At 36.7% G+C, this 18,236-nt stretch overlaps 1 pseudogene; it reads left to right on the top strand.

Annotated features, from left to right (window-relative positions):
- The first annotated feature begins 246 nt into the window (after positions 1-246).
- Positions 247-17,218, top strand: LOC146508777 (soluble guanylate cyclase 88E-like; annotated as a pseudogene).
- The last annotated feature ends 1,018 nt before the right edge of the window (positions 17,219-18,236 follow it).

Raw genomic sequence — 18,236 nt, 5'->3', positions numbered from 1 at the left:
GATGAAACTGGGATTTTGTTACACTTAATTATTGCAAACACAACTAAAACTATAACTGAAACTAATCAAAACTAAACTGAAACTAAGGATTTTCAAAACATAAAAACTAAACTAAACTAGCAAACAATTGGTAAAAACTAATTAAAACTAATATAAAATTGAAAATCTGAAGTCAAAACTAAATAAAAATAAAAACTAATGAAAATTGCAAAACTATTAAAACCCTGGTGGCAGCCCTACTGGGTAATGCTGGCAGGCACAGTCGGAGAGACTTGGGTAAGTGAATGTAGGTAAGGGGCCTTGTCTTTGCACTTTTTCATGCTTTGTAGAGTTTTTTGTCTGAATTTTATGGATTTTATTGTCGATAACTGATGGGTTACAAGCATTACACACTGGTTGATTACCTAGCGATGCATCTTCAGTGCCTTGTATTTTCCATAACAATAAAATTTTACAGTACGTGTAAAACAAAGCAGCAGTGGGTGTGCACAGCTATAGCAGTTTTTTGTTTAATACTTTCCCTGACATCCTTTCCTAGATGTAGCTGGAGTCTGGAGAAGCTGCCCGAGTTTCCATGACTGTTGTGTGCGTCACAGGTAAAAAGGATATTATCTTGTTCTAATCAATGAATACATGTGGACTCAATATGAACTACATGCCCTGGAATTTTTTTATTTTATGGAGACTGAGAGCTGACCCAACCTCAAGTTTCTGAGACATCAGATGTATAAGTCTGTTTTTGTTTTTCATGCCACAGTATATTGTGATGATTGCTTGGTTTAGGAACAATCTTCACAATATCTTGGATTTCTGTACTTAAACAGAAATAATCAAATTCTGAACAGAAACTAATGATGCTGCACAAAAGAAAGAATACCCAAAAAAGGGTATTCTTTCTTTTATACAGTGACAACTTATTCCTGCAAGGTAATATAGGGGAACAAAAACTTGTATATAAGTACCTTATATAGCAATGAGGTTGAATTGTGATCTTCAACCCCAATGTTGAGTGTTTAGAAACAGCACAGAGTAGGAACAGATTACAAACTACTACGTTTTGTGGCAACATGAGAAAAACCTTTACATTAAATGTTATTTAAATTATACAAACAACATTCTATTTTACTGCTTATGAATAACTGCGGGACCATTTTTTTAGGTTTTGGGGAGAAATGTGCATGATTTCATCAATAAGTTTGACAACTTGCTTCCCCAAGCTGCAGCCACCAAGTTTCTGTGTGGAGGAGGACTGTGAGACGAGCCTCATGCTGCACTACCGCAGCACCCGCAAGGGCTTCACCCTGTTTGTCAAAGGTAACAAGAAACATGATGGGGTAAACAGCGGGTGTGCAAAATGGTTTACCAGAGCAACAGGAAATTGGTTTGACCCCAAACCCTAGACCTATCTGTAATGCAATGCTTACATCTCTCCTGTGTTTGTGTGACTTTCTTTTTTATTGCATGCTGGGAAAGGGTTTAGTCTAACAGGTCTAAGTGTGATCAAGTAAGAAAAATAAAGTTCTTTAACAATAAAAGTTGCTTTGAAGTATTTTGGCCAATTTGTGCCAAAAACACAAAAGGAGTGTTTTTTTTAACACTCTACAGTAGCTATAGTATACATACAAAGTGTGTACATGTGTATGTACTGTATACTATAGCTGCTGTAGTATATTAAAAAAGCTCTGCTTTTGATCTGGGCAGCACGGTGGCACGGTGGTTAGCACTGTTGCCGCACAGCAAGAAGGTCCTGAGTTCAATTCCAACATCAGGCCGGGATCTTTCTGTGTGGAGTTTGCATGTTCTCCCCGTGTTTGCGTGGGTTCCCTCCGGGTACTCCGGCTTCCTCCCACCGTCTAAAGACATGCAGCTTGTGGGGATAGGTTAATTGGATAATCCAAATTACCACTAGGAGTGAATGGTTGTCTATCCCTGTGTGTTGGCCCTGCGACAGACTGGCGACCTGTCCAGGGTGTACCCCGCCTCTCGCCCTATGACAGCTGGGATAGGCTCCAGCGCCCCCCACGACCCCTAAGTGTGATCACGACCCTGAAAAGGATAAACGGAAGCGAATGGATGGATGCTTTTAATCTGGCCAAACTACTTCAAAGAGTATATGTATAGTAATTTTAAGGAAATGGAGAGAAAAACCTTTTGTCAACAAATGAATGAGCATAGTTGTTGAAACAGAAAGGTTTAACCTATTCAGTCCTTCATTTAAAATAAAACTAAATATAAACCTACTACAGACAGCTCATAAATTAAGGTTACGCAAGCCAATTATAACTTAATTTCCTGTGCACGAAGTTGCACTTGTTTGATTGCAGCAGGGCAGCTCTCCTAAGTCACGACAATTCTACAACACAGATATTGAAGTAGAAATCCTCTCTTAGGAGGAAACTGAGAAAATGACATATGTGGTAGGTACTCAGACTTTGAACTATCAGTCCAGCTACTGTATGCCTGACCTTGACCCTATGTCAGTTTCTTGAGCATGCAAAAAGATATCATCCTCTTCAGTGAGACACCAGGCAGTGTTTGTGTTTGCACTTAGAGAGCAAGTGGTTACTGCATCTAGATAAGTGTTTATTGGGATGGGACTCTGGGTAAAGACAGGATTCACAACGGAACAAATATGAATTATGCAACCTAGTGAAACCTGCATGATTCTGTCAGTATTGTCTGCAGTTACTTGTACACATTTCTTTTCTTCCACATTTACTTGTGATTTCATATTGGCTTACATGAAATGGGACTTGCTCTGGTGTTTACATGCACAGATGCAATTAAATGGAAACAATGTAACAAGTTTTGAATATGTCATGCATGTTTCTTCCAGAGCGAATAGCTTATTTCATGTGTTTGATTAGCTTCCTGAAGATAAATATCTATCTCCTAGATCTTGTTATTGTGTTGCTCTTAATTCGTTAAGAGTATGTAATAAAATAAAACTCTCTGCAGAGGATCATTTCCTTCTTTTCTTCCCTTGGATCACTTTGACACCACACTTATAATGGGAGTGAGTCAAAGGAACTGGCAGTCTACAGATATTCTTAAACAATACATAAGTGATTTGGTCTTTGCGATGCTTGGCGCTCATATCAATATCACCCCACTCTCAGGGATTACACCTTTTCACCAGTACACCACTCACTGTCTCACTTACACTAGTTTTTAGTTAGCAGTGTCATTTTGACGGATATCACAGACACTCAGATTCATCCTATCACTATCAACAATCATGCACCGATATCTATCTCTCTGACAGAGAAAAGAGTCACACCACCAGTAATGAGCTGGAGATTTAATACATCATTATTGGAACAAGATTTCATTAATTTATTTCAAAAAGGAATGGGCAATGTATTTAAATAATAATGACCTGCCAGGAATATCACCATGTGTTTTATGGGGAGCAGGAAAAGTAGTAATGGCAGGCAAAATATTATCTTACTGTTCTTATAAGAAAAAGAAGGGAAAAATGCTTGTATTAGAACTAGAATAAAAAATATAATCATTATCTGCCTATGCTGCCTCACCACCCGTGTTGGTCAAGTTACTTGAAAAAAGTAATCAGTAACTAATTACTGATTATTTCCCCCAAAAAGTAATCCTGTTACTTTACTGATTACTTATTTTCAAAAGCAATTAATTACTTAGTTACTTAGTTACTTCTTAAAAACACGATTTACAACCTGAATAGGTAATAAAGCGATAGATCTTTCAGCCCAATTCTACTTTTTCTGCATAATCCATCATACAAAATATAATCAAATGGAAAAGTCTCTTTTTAAAACTTGTTTTATTAGTTTTAATCTTTTAACTTTATGCATCATGCAAAATTATTTTTGCATATAATTAAATGCTCTGACTGGAAGAAATTTGTTTAATATTTAAACCTTTTTCTGCACATTCCAGCACATAAAATAAAATATTTTTTGTTGTTAACACTCACTCTTTCAAATAGATGCAAGTAAAACACAGCAGAAAATAAAGACAAAGACTAGCGGTCCTTTTGCTCTATTTTCACCTGTAAAGCAGGAGTGGGGTAGGCGGAGGTTTACCCTGGTGCAGGTGTGCCGCAGCGGTCAGTGGAAGGATACGGCAGTTTCTCTGTGAATTTCCCATTACGTCGTTGCGCACTCGGTGCTTGTTTAGGGTTTTTTTTTTTCGCTGTAAAAAGAAGTTTTCTTCCCACGCACAACGGATACTAATGTTTTTGTCACTTTTTATGGAATCAAACTCAAACTAAGGTCAGTACTTTCATGCTTTAAACGCTGCACGCTCATAGTCTCTCCCGCACTCGATATATGATCCATTGTTGATCTGCACACAGCTGTTGTCACGACCGTCGGGTCATTGTCATGAGACACTCTCGCAGAAAAATCACGGTTTTAGTAACGCAGTAACGCAGAGTTCCTACAGGAAAGTAACGGTAATCTAATTACCGTTTTTGCGATAGTAATCCCTTACTTTACTCGTTACTTTAAAAAAGTAATCAGATTACAGTAACACGTTACAAGTAACGCGTTACTGCCCATCTCTGCTCACCACAAGAACATGTAATTAATAACCTGAGAAAACTAAAAGTAGTGTTAAATGAAATAATTAACAGAAGAACAAAACTTCTGATGCACAGTTTGCTTTGGGAGAACTTTGGAGATGGTAGTAGGTAGTTGGAAAACATTACTCATGATCCACAACAAAGAAACAAATCTTTTAAAGAATTTTATGATGCTTTATACTCATCACAGATTAATCCCTCCAACGCTGATGTCGCAGAATTTCTTAACAATATAAATCTACCAAAACTAAATGACGAACAGATTGTGGCTCTGGATTCACCTCTTTCAGTCTCTGACATCCATGAAACCCTACAGTATCTCCCAATCAATAAAGCCCCTCCAGGTGGTTTTTCAGCAGAGTTTTACAAAGATTTATGGCCTATGCTGACACCTACTTTTTTCAAAATGGTCACTCAAATTCAGAACAAACACCAGATTCTCCAAACATGAACTCTGCCATCATTAGTCTACTTCTTAAACCAAGCAAGAATCCTGCGTTCCCATCCAGCCCAGTATCTCTTATAAACATAGACCTTAAAATACTTTGCAAAGTCCTTGAGAGAAAATTAGAAAAACAATCACTCCATTCATAACACAACCTGATCAAACAGGTTTGATTAAAGGCAGACACTCATCGAATAATACACAGACTAATATATATAATAGATTATTGTTCCATCAAGAAATCTGAAACCACAGTTGTCTCCTCAGATGCAGAGGAAGCATTTGACTGGGTAAACTGGAAAACATAAATTCGGATTTAGTTCATTCTTCATATACAGGATTAAAACGCTGTACAGCACTCCAAATGCTTGTGTTAGGACAAATGATCTTACTTCACAAAGCTTCAACCTACCAGACACTTTCACCTCCCTCTTTGTTATTTTTATCAAACCATTAGCAGCAGTAATCTAAGAAGGTGTAGATATCAAAGGACTGAAAATACAGACCATAAGATAAGCCTATATGCTGATGATGTATTACATTTACTCAGGAACTCACAAACCTTGCTTATAAAGACAATCACACTTATGAATAAGTTCTCATCCATATCGGACTACTCGATCAACTGGAGTAAGTCAACAGTTTTACCTTTGAATTATAATTTTCAAAACACCACCGCCACTTCACTACAGTCAGGTAACATTAGATATCTCTGTATTAACTTTTCCACCAAGTTCTCAGACCTGGTACAGTTGAATCATATTCCTTTATTAAAAACAGTAGAGGATGATCTCACACGTTGGAGAACTTTACTTATATCACTCATGGGAAGAGCTGAGACCATGAAAATGATGATTCTGCTGAAAATAAACTACTTATTTTCACTGATCCCTAATAAACCCTCTCTTATTTGGTTTAGATCACTAGATTCAAACATTTGGAACTTTTATGGAAAATCAAACCATCACAGATAAGCCTAAAAACTAAAAAAACAAAACACAATGGTGGTCTAGAACTATCAAATTTTTATCACCACTTCCTATCCAATAGATTGCTATATGTTTCAAAGTGTTTTAAACCAAGCTCTTGACAGCTCTTGGCTGGGCCTAGAACAAGCATTCTGTGGAAATGTAAAAGTCTGCCTTTCATTAGCCCCACTATTAAACATTTCTCTGACAGCCTGGTGGGAATTCTAAAAAAATAAATAAATATGTATCACTTATCCATGTGAACTAACACCCATTTGGAACAATCTAGATATTTATCAGAAGAAGAATATAATAAGTTTTTCATTGTGGCAAGAGAAAAGGTTAAAAAAATCTAGAACATGTTGTACAAGATGGAAAGTTTATTTCATTTGAAGAATTTGTATCAAAATCTAAAATCAGCAAAGGTAAATTTCTTGAATTTTGGCAACTGAAATCCATCATACTGGGAAAAATAAATCCCTATTATTGCAGCTTCCCACCCTCATTACTCATTACAAGTACATTTGTGACAAAGACATACACAGGCACTCTGCTTCTCTCGCACACACAAACACACAAACACAAACACTCACACTACAAGAAGACTGTTAATTTACATATGGGTGCATTTTCAAATTTTTGTGTTCCAGGTATTGTATGTTTGTTTTTTCATGAAGGTGAAGCAGTTGGTGATAATTTATGCATTCTATTTGTACTCTATCCTTTTTTTAGATTCTCCCTAAATCCCCACCCCCTCTTCCTTTTACCCCCCTGCCTTATCTGCTTTAGACATTGTCATACTATAACATATAATAAATGAAATTACCCAAATAGAAATTACTAAATGAACAGATAAACGATTCACATGAACAAGAGGAAGCTATAAAGATTTTATATAGCTGTTCTTGGAAAAGAAAAATGTGTTTGGCACCACAGTGCATTCAGATCACAACTCTGATTGCAAAAGCTGCCAGACAGAACAGGATTTTTTTTTTTAAACTCTCTGCAGAGGATCATTTCAGTCTAAAGGCCAGCATTTTTGGAAAGAGCAAAAATGGACCCACACATTTACAGCAAAGACGGATGGTTGAATCATTGGCATTATACAATTTTTTTCCACTGATCAATTTCCAAAAATATTTAACTGGGGCCCCTGAAACTAACTGAAATGTCAATCCATTTGAGGCCATTAATTCCGACAAGGACTTCCTTTGAGAATGTTTATTCTGTTTTAGCTTTTACAACCATAGAACATATAACATGTGAATTGGGATATTATATTATTTTTATAGCACTGTTCATGACAAATATGACAAAGTGCTTTATAACAAAACATTATCTGAAACAATAAAGACAAAAACTAACCATAAGCAAGTTTAATAAAATGAGTTTTTAGCTGCTTTTAAAAAAAACAGATTACCAAGTCCACAGATTTCAGTCTCAGTAGGAGAGCGTTCCAGATTATGGGGGCCACTGTTGCACAAACTCTGTCTTCTTTAGTTCTCAGGCCTGTATGCTGCACACCCAGCAGGCCCTGATCACATGACCTTGGGGACCTGCTGGGGATGAATGGATGTAAAAGTTTACTGATGTACACTGGTGTTTGCCCATGCAGAGCTCTAAAAGTCAAAACCAGAATCTTAAAGCGGACTCTGAAGTTAATGGTCAGCCACCACAACAATAGTGCAATGCAACAGTGTGAAATGTGAGTAGTGAGAGGCCTCGCAGCAGACGTTCCAACACAAGTGAACACTGAATTACAATAATCCAGATGTGGTGAAATAAAGGCATGAATAATAATTTTGTATTCAGACCGTGAAACAGTAGAACTTAACCTGGCAACATTTCTTGAGTGACAACAAAGAGCAAACCACAGATTTCATGTGAGTATCCAAAGTGAAGGCTGAGTCAAAAGTTCCCAGGTTCCTGATAGAAGATTTAGCAACAGTGACAAAGGAATCTAAAGTTTCCATTACCTTAGGCACAAATCTGTCAGGGCAACAAACAAGGACTCCTGTTTTCTCTGTATTAAGTTGAAGAAAATTGTCCACCAACTTTTAATAGAGTCTAAGTGCCTATGCAATATCCATTTAGACACACCTTGGGAGTTAAAAGAGGTATATAAGTGAATGTCATATTAGGCTTCACATGGACATTGTCATCCTTAAAATTCTAGAACTGTTCCTCGAGCTAATGTTTCTGAAACAGTAAACTAGCACTTTATCCAAATCATTTGCTCACTACTTGGTCTACTGGGAAGAAACAAAATCTTAATATGACCAATATGAATATGTACTGCATCGGTAAAGGCTTCAAAGAGATCTTCGACAACCCCCAAGGCAAGAAAGTGAGTGAAGAGTTCACTCTGGTCAGACCAATGTGGAGTTCAGCTGGAATAATGTGAGTTTGGCAGGAGTCATTTGTCATAATTCAAATTTAGTTTAAATCCCCACCTTCCTGTTTTATCGTCACTATTAAATACACTTAACAAAAATGTATCTTCTTACTTGTTTCTACTTGTTGATCTATGCCCATTTGAACAGTGTGTTTGAACTTTTGTCGAAATCTGTGGTGGAAAGCAAGCAGAAGATAAATATCCTGAAACTCAGTACAGAGGAAGACGAGGAAAAGAAGGAGTTTGAAGAAGCAAAAAGAGGAGAAGGAAGGGGTACTGGTCTTGCCATGTCATTTTTTTTTCTTTTGCTTGTCATTTCAATTTCAATTTCGTGGTGTATTAAAAACATTTTTAATAAATGGGATCGCAACCTGATGGAAATAAAAGTCCCCATCAAGTTTAAAAATGTAGAAAGAAATAGATGCAAACCTTGTAGACCCAGTACAGACTGAGTAATATGTCTCAAATATTCATCACTAGAATAAAAGGGGATTAGAGGAAATGAAATAAGGAAATTAATCTGAAGCACAATGCTGCGTATAATTATTTCGAGAGGATATCCCCTTTATTTTATCCTCTTGCCGGCCAGCGTTATTCGGCTATTGCCCAACTGTGTGATTTGGATTTGCATCTTGACACGTTGTTAATTTTGCATAGTTAACTTTTCCTGGTTCATTCGGCCACCTATCCTCTCACAGTTTCCATTTCTCACCCTCCATCAGAGCCAAAGGCAGTGGAGGAAATGAAGGGTAGACCAAGAGCACAGCAGTTTTCTCACTCAGTAGAACAGCTCTGCCAACTCCGTAGGCAAGGACATCAAATTGTTGGCATTCCACACTGTAACTGGTCAGAACATTTTACCCTTTTCAAACAGCCTTTGTTACGCCTTGAAAAGACAAAAACCCAGCATATCTTAAATTTCTAGCTCAGAAGCATGTTTGATATATTTATTGTACTTTTCCTGTGCTTATCAGTAGGATTGTAAATAAATAGCTGTTTTAGGAAAACCAATCTATCACTGTCCCTCCTTAATTATCTTAATGAAAATATTTTAAATTAATTTTATTAAAAAAAAACAAAAAACTCTGTAATTAAAATGCAATTTAAAAAAACTTTCTTAAATGATATTCAGGCAAGTGTAGTGAGACCATCTCTGAAGACATGTGGGAGCCTCTTAAGAAGCCTCTACACCTGAAGAGCCAGATTAAGTCCCCTAGTGGGATTCTCATCTTCCTAGGAACACCCATGTAAGACCAAGGCATACTGTGACAATAGTGACTGATCATACTGATTCAGGACTAGACATCTAGGCACATCCTTAATAATAGAGACCTAACATAAGCTGAAAGAAAGACTGGGTACACAGCAAATTCAAAAGTGTTAAATGTTTTGGTGTTAGTAGTCTTAGAGTTAATTTTACTCTAAGTAGAGTCACATTCTTTTAATGTAACTCTGAGGTGTAAAATTATAGTAGTTAAAATTGAGTGTTAAAAATGAGTGTTTCTATGTTAAATCTGGAGGTGTTACAATGGAAACATTAACTCTTGACCTCTTAACTCTGAACTCCTACAGGGGCTATAGAGTAAATTCACAGACTCCGCCCCCAGCACCACAGATTCCAATCGAAGCTGAAGTGAAGCCGTTTCAGAACATTTTGCTCTACATATTTGAGTTGTTTGCCATGCTTGGCAAGTCATTTTTTTCAAAGATTGTTTCAATTATTATTATTAGCTTTTACTTCTGTGGCTCTTTGGAGTTGAGACAAAGCTGTGTGAAAGGCATTAGCCATGTTGCTCGCTGATAGCATAATATTCTGTTTTAGCTAGCTGAAAGGTATTGTTTGCGGGCAAATACCACAGCCTTGAAAAAAAGCTTGCATGTGAATTTTCAGACAATTTTTTTGGTCAAATACACCTAAAACAATGTCTAGAATGTGAAATGTTGGTATAATGGTGCTACTTGAAGCCTGAAAATGATCTCCCATAAAAAAAACGAGCAAACCGCAGTAGCAGATGTCCCGACTGAGTTCTACGTTAGCATTTAGATCCCTCCAGAGTTTTGTGCACACGGTTTAGGTAAAAATGAAAAAGGTTGAGGTTTTACATTTAGTTCAGTATTACCTGTTGCCTGTGTCCTTGTCTTTTGGGAAAATACTTTACACAAGTAATGGCTCAAAAAGGATTCCTTTTTTTTTTTTTTACTGTGCTGCAATTGTTTGTGCCATTAATTAGTGTCAACTAATTTTTATTCAATCTCCACATAGGATATGCTTGTGAAGACGGAATATGGGGGAGAGCAGAAGTGCCTTGAAGTTCCACAAAGTGATGAATGAAGGACATGCATATTGTATATTGTATTGAAGAAATAAGTGATGAGAATGCTGTTATTTGCATTTACCAGCTCACCTATGTCAGACCTTTTGATAAACAAAATTCTAATGAAAGTGAGAACATGTACACTGTTACATCTTTCAGAAAATGTTTTGAAATTGTGGTGCACAGTTCAGAATAAATGTTTTTCAAAAACCATTGCGTCTTTTTAATAAATGTTTATTTCCAAAATAAATTTCTAGAAGTTCAGAACAGTAAAATTCCCGCTTTTTAGAATTAATTAGAAGATAACTCTTACGTAGTTAAGCTAAAATACTCTTTGAGAGTTAATATATAAACTCTTAACACCAAGTGTTAAATTATCAACTCCAGACAGATTTGGTGTTTAACACTAAATCAGAGTTAACGTATCAACGCTCCAAAAAGAGTTAAATTAACTCTCTCTGGTGTGGACCCGTATAGTCACTTTAATAGTGTTGAAATCAAATCTGACAGTGTTAATTTGGACATGCTGGATTTGCTGTGTATATTCAGTCTAATCATGTCTGACTGGCCATATAGAGGGTCAATCAGACAATCATGTTGGTCTGTAGCTTATTGCGGCTAACACCAATATGGATGTTTAATCATTATTGTAGATTTTTTTGTCTTCTAACTATTAAAAAACACATAAATTGAGGCTCTCTTTACCTGAAGGATCACACAACACCATCAACAAATCAAGACCAGAAATAGAAGATTAGAATGTAGACTTCATACTATGAGATGTCCCCGAGTGCTCGAAGAGACTTATCAAAGTGAGGGAGAGTACAAAGTATATTAGCCCTGCTCACAACCACTCCACAAATTAAGGCACAGCAGAGCAACCTCAACAGGACAAGACTCCACTGTACACCTGCACTTCAAAGAGAAAGGATACTCTTTTGAGGAACCCAGTGTTCACATTTATGATTATCTTACAGATCTTTCACATCTTGGCATCTTGGTGATAGGCCCAAGCAGACTCTCAGTCAGTTTTAGATCCTATGAAGTCTCTTAGATAGGAGGTAAAATGTCTTTTCAAGCTCTCTTAGTATCAAATTTACATTCTGATTTCCTCCTATTTGTGGCCTTAATTTGCTGTTGACACTGTTTAAGATCATTCAAGACAGCATATTCCTTTGATTTCCTTACAGTGAAATGGTTTTATTGATATCAGCTTATCAGAAAAAGTAATAACATTCAGAACAGAACAGAAAATGGACTATTTCTGTTGTGCAACAGGGGAAAAAACAGAACTTCCACATTTTAGCCTAATGTGCTGACATTTGATACTAAATTGCGTGCTTCCCAATCACTGCCTCATTTTCTTTCTTTATCCTTGTAGTATAGAGACTGCAGCGGACATGCTAAAAATGGGTGTTTATGTGAACGATCTGAACCTGCATGATTCTAGCACAGCTGATTTTGGCCTGAACATGCAATCAGCAGAGCTTCAGCTGGCCCTGGATCAGGTGAAGAAAATACCCTGAATGCCCATTCCTTCGAGAGAGTGAGAGAGAGCACATTATGCCAACAGCGCGGACTTTTCTTCAACAGTGAGAACTGAACAATACTGCATTTGAAAGGGAGTTTGAGGTAGCTCATATAACCTTATAAAAAGTAAAAGGCTTGTATGGCTTAAAGCATCAGTGATTTTGTAGAATGATACACTAAGTGCACAAAATAATGCCAGCTCTCCATAAAGCAACCTGACCAAGTGAACTCAGGTGAAAAGCTTTGCTACCCTATTGATTTCACCCATTAAATCCACTTCAGTCATGCAGGAAAGATGTGGATTAAGAGGATTAGAAAATGCAAAGAGGGATTTTTGAGCTTTAAAAGAGGTGAGACTGTAACTATAGACTCTTGTGTCCCATTTCTCATCCTGTAAGAGCAACAAAAATTTACTCAGCTTTAGGAAATTCTTAAGGAGCTGGACAAAGAGAAGAAGAGACGCGATTTAGGGCTGTACCGTAAAGTCGTTGCTGACCGCCTCAGAAAGAGAATCACTGCTCTGGAGACATGCCAGGTAGAAAAAAATGCTTGGTCTGAACTACATATAAAAATATTATGCTATTAAAAAAATGGTCAAGAGGGAAATTGAGGTCATAGACTTTTCTTGTTATTTGAAAGTCCTGCTGTTCTAGTTATTAAGAAATGATCACCAAAGCACCCAAGTCATGCACAGGGAAAGCACATCTTGCATCTAAAGTAACTTTTTATTCATTCACAAAAGAACTCAGGTGTCAGAAGAACACTTTATGAATTAAATGCACTTTTTCCTGGCAAGTGCAACAGCAACAGTGCAGGTTTGTCATCATTTGAAATAAACGTCTTGTGTCCCGGGTCTTCCAAGATGCGATTGTCCTGTCCATGGACATAGTTAAGTTTAGCAAGATCTGTATCCCCATTACACCCATGCAGGTGGTAGACATGTTAATGAGATCTACATTGTCTTTGACATTTTAAACACAATGTCTACAAAGTCAGTCCAAGAAAGCAACACAAACAATTGTATTTGTATTTTACTCTGAACCAAATTATCTGACATATGCAGTTTTTAGGGTCTGTCTGAAGCCTATTTTCATATTTCAGAATATGACAAATATATTTTAGCACATTTACTTGATAAGAAAAACAAATAGGAAAGGGAAGGAAACACATCTCAGGTTGCAAACAGAGAAATATATTTATTTGCAGAACATATAAATATTTATTGCAAGTTGAACAGTGTGTAGGAGTCTGGTTGTTATTTCTGGAAAATAAAAGAAAAACTGATGATTGTTACATTTGGCCTTTTCCCTGTTCAGCATGCAATTCTGTGGAAACAGATCTATCCATGTATGCCTATTCCAGCTGACATGGGGCAAAGGTGGAACACTTCCTTTGATAAAGGAAAATGAAAATATCACTTATGTGAATAAATACATAATTTAAAAAATGAAACATTTCTGAGTTATTAAATGAAATGAATATTTAATGAATTAGAAATACTTTAAAATACCTACTGACTTTATTTATACACCGAGTTTTGTTTGTTTGTTTGTTTTATTCAATATATTTTAGTTTTAAAATAAAGCATAAAACACATTCTAGCATTTGTTGGCCAAGAGAAAGAATTATATTTTCACTTTGAATTTCCACTTTCTGTCCAGGTGGAAACACTAATGATGCTTACATGGTGGTTGCAGGTGCGCCTAACAAGAGCACCTTCCATGCTCACCATATCTGTGATGTGGCCCTGGACATGGAGCTACATCGACCATATTAAAGATCCTTCCGCCGGGACATCCAAATCAGAGTTGGTGAAACAGTAAAAATGTCTGGAGCTTTGGTGGCTTCAAAGTCGTAAGGCACCCAGATTATTTGGATGTTTGTGGTTTAAAAATTGCTGTTCATATGTTGGTGATGGTTTAGAATTAACTATACTTCTTGAAAGGATTCAGCGGATTGATCCTTGCACTTCAAACAGTCTTGGTTTTGGCATTTTATCTACTCAGCTATTCAGCGATGTTCAAGCAACAGTTCAAAAACAGAAATTTTGAGAGACAGAAATTTAACAGATGCATCTTTTGTCAAATACACAGATCACAAAGGGTCTCTATTTTGATTTGGTTCCTGACATCATTAGGGCAAATGGGGGATATGGATTGCCTTCCTTTTTTTAATCTGTTGTTATTGTTGACTGGATTTAAGAATTCGTAAAATATCAGTGCGCCCCAGGGCAGCTGTGGCTACAATGTAGCTTGCCATTGCCAGTGTGTGAATGTGTGTGTGAATGAGTGAATGACTGAATGTAGTGTAAAGCGCTTTGGGGTCCTTAGGGACTGAGTAAAGCGCTATACAAATACAAATGCAGGCCATTATTAGACTTTATGACATGAAACCATGAGGCAGCCAGAGTTCAAGCTGTGAAAATTGCAACTAAATGCTTCGATTTAAAGGAACATTAAACAATGCATGACTAATGTACTATACTACGCAACAGAACAGCTATTTTATGTGTTTTCCTACCATCTGTAACAAAAAGAAAAGTTGTAATGTTGCACTGGGGTGTGACATGTACACAAAGCTAAGTTAAAATATCACTGTACTAAACTGTCCATCTACTCTGTAAACAGCTTATTCTGATCAGCTTCTAGTGAAGCCTATCCTAGCATGTACTGAGATAGATTATTGTAGATCATTATTGGCTCAATTTTAATATTCTAGATTTTAAACATCTGAAGGAAGCACTGCTATAATGAAAACTTTGTTTTTCAACTGGCAGAAAATTTGCAGTTGGAGACACTTATTAATTGCAATTAAACATGTATCATGGCTATGTTAACAATAGCAAACATTTAAAATTACTGCACCTTCAAAGAAAGAATGGGTGAGTTTTTTATTAATGTGAATTAATTCTGAATTAATTGCTTAAACTATGGGTGGAAGCTAGAGAAATAAAAGTAAACCTCTTCTCATATATCAACAATAACTACACTAAAGGTATTCATTCGAGTATGGGGGTGGCTGGCGCTGCGGGTCTGAAGATGCCTTGCTACTGTCTGCGTGGTGACACTGTTAACACAGCCTCAAGGATGGAGAGCAGTGGAGTGGTGACAACAATAACTTTGTTAATAACCAACTGTCCTGCAAAATGTTCCAAATAAGCAACAGCAAAAATATAAATAAAAACGGTAATAATATTCATGACTTCATGCAGTCAAATTTCATATAGTTTAGAATAGAAAATCATTTTCCATGTAATGATGCCACTGTGCGTGTTGCTTTTTGGTTGATGCAACATGCTTTCCACTTCATTTCCTTTCAATTACTTACAATAATAGAAGTTGATGTCATGTTGTGTATAAAATCTGCTGTTGATGAAAAGAAAAGGGAAAAAAGGAAGCCGTTTGTGCAGACATAATTTCCTCGCTATACATTCCCACAAGGCAAGTAAAAGAACTGTCATTTACGAGTTCAGTAAACTGCAAAAAAAAGATATTTCAGAACAAATAGGCCTTATATCTCAATAGCCAGCTTTAGCTTAGTTTTGTGTTTGTGTGACTGTCTGAGCAGGGCATGCAGATCCACATACATTAGACCACCAAAGACCACTTGGAGCATGATCCCTGTATAACTGAGGCCAAGGGCAAAATTGTTGTAAAACTGAGTAGAAGCCAAGCATACATATCTTTTTGCTATCATTCTTATCCTCCCAGAAAGCATCGAGATGAACATTTTGATTACAACTTTACACACTTTCTGTTGTTGTTGTAACTGCAGTTGTAAGCAATTTAATTTAGGTGCAAAATTCAGGGGAACATTGCTGTTATGTATTCCTAAAAAATGCCCCCTATCTTAAGCCACTCTCTGAGATATTGCATGAAATATTCATTCCAAAATGTACACAAAGAATTTCTTTTTTTTTTTAATCAAATAATATATCTTCCACATTTTTCCAGGGTAAACATGAAAAATTACTGGCTTAAAGGAAAGAACGATCTATCATTCAAGCCCCCAGCAGAGCTGCACTACAGCAGTGAACAGAAAGACTCTGATGAGCTCTAATGGGTGAGTAGAGAAAAGCAGAGCAGTCAGCACCAAAGAATCACTTATCTTCTTCACACAGTGTGGACTCAGGATGCCCCCTGTTGATTTAGTCAGAGTTGTGCTCATTGCCCCTTGCAGTATGAGACAGAAAGCAAACTGGAAGGCACTTAAGGTGCTTTTGTCTATTGGAAGGAGCAATACTGCCTACCAAGAACACAACTTACCCTCACATTGGGCCTGAAACAATGAAAAAAGAAGGGGAACGATTCATTAACTTTAGCAACATAACTGCACTTTTTACTCAGTGATGTTTCCCTTGTTTCCCAAGGTTTATCTTAAAAATAAGCAACAATTTGCTGAAAGAGTGGATTAGAAATGCACACATTTTATTTTTGAGGGAAAATATTCCATTTAATGGAATAGTATTACTTGAAGGAGAGATGTTGTAAGAAAATAAGACTTTTTTTTCCCCCAAACTATTGTCCGTGTGATCAGATGTACCAAAGCCTGCTTTAAGTCGTAGCATTTCTGAACATTTTCTATGTTGTATCTGTGAATTCAACTAATGTATAACTGCACTAGCACCAATCCTAAGCACATGGCCTGTAGTCTGCACATTAATGGCAATGAGGCACAATCAGAAGGTAAACCAAGCCCAAGTGACCTTCCCTGCAACACCTTGCCTACACGAAAAGCTGCTAATGAGCCCCCCACAACTTCAGCAAAACTTCAAGCGAAGGAGGAAGCCAAAAAGGCGAAGAACAAGTGACGAAAGCTCAATAATGTCAGAGTCCTCTTCCCTTGCTGATAGGCTGGAGAACCCTGGTCCTTTACTCAATAACAAGAGAAACAGCTTCAAACAGGACTACGCCAAACTGCCCGCCAACCCACTTCTGTTCAGTTTTGCCTGCTGCATCCTATAAGCAGTGTTGTAGTGCGATTAAAACAAATAAAAAAAATTATATCTTTTCACGTCAATGAGGGACAAGATAAAAATTATTACTAATGAACAGAATTGTAATGACATTGTCTTGTTTTATAGGTTTGTTACTATTCTAAATAATGAGACTGTGCAGGTTTCACAACATGCCTGCCTTATGGGTTGTTTTTTCTTTTCTCAAAAAAGAGGAAGTCCAATTTCCTCTACATGCGAGAACAGCAGGCAAATACAGAAACAGAGAACCTAAAACTTGTACTACAGGTAGTGACCAGCATGGGAATTGTTCGTGTGCTATTTGCTCTAGTTTATATCAGTAAAACATTTATGAAGTCACTGTTAATAGTACAGTGATATTACTAGATATCAAAGAGGTGCGAGATTATACAGAAACGGAAGCCTGATTAATCAACAATAGATACAATCAGAAGTCAACTTGTTTATCCTGTTTTGTCCAAGTATATGAAAAATCTATGATAGACTTTCTTCTTCCTGTTTGTGATTACAATTTTCTTTTGCTGACTGTGTTTTGGAAATGACAATGACACGGCAGTGACACCTACGTGATGATTTGATAAAATACTGACCTACAGAAATACACATCTAATGTGTTCTTGACTTAGAATGTTTGTGAACTCTCAGTCCTGATTTCTAAGTATGATAATGAGATGACCTCAATTTACACAGGCATAAATTCCGAAAAATTAGGCAATTTCTTATATCACTTGATAACATTCATATTAAAAAAAGAAGAATTTCATTGAAATAAGCAAATATTCATTTATGACTGTTTCATTATAACTATCATGGTCTACATTGTGGACAACAAAAAGTTTATCTGAATTACAAAATACAGTTTAAGTGGTGATAATAAGCTGCTGTTGTAGTTTCCCAAAACTTAGGAGATTCTTGAAATTGTAAGGACATTAAAAAGGTGTGTCTAAAAAAGCACGAGATTGCAAAAGGATAATGATAAACAACTACTGTTCAGGTGTTATCTGTAAACAGATGGCATTAATTTTAACAACCACTAGGAGGTGATGC

The sequence above is a fragment of the Neolamprologus multifasciatus genome, chromosome 11 (genome assembly GCF_963576455.1).
Source record: "Neolamprologus multifasciatus chromosome 11, fNeoMul1.2, whole genome shotgun sequence".
Classification (NCBI taxonomy): Eukaryota; Metazoa; Chordata; class Actinopteri; order Cichliformes; family Cichlidae; genus Neolamprologus; species Neolamprologus multifasciatus.
This window is presented reverse-complemented; position numbering and strand designations above follow the sequence as displayed.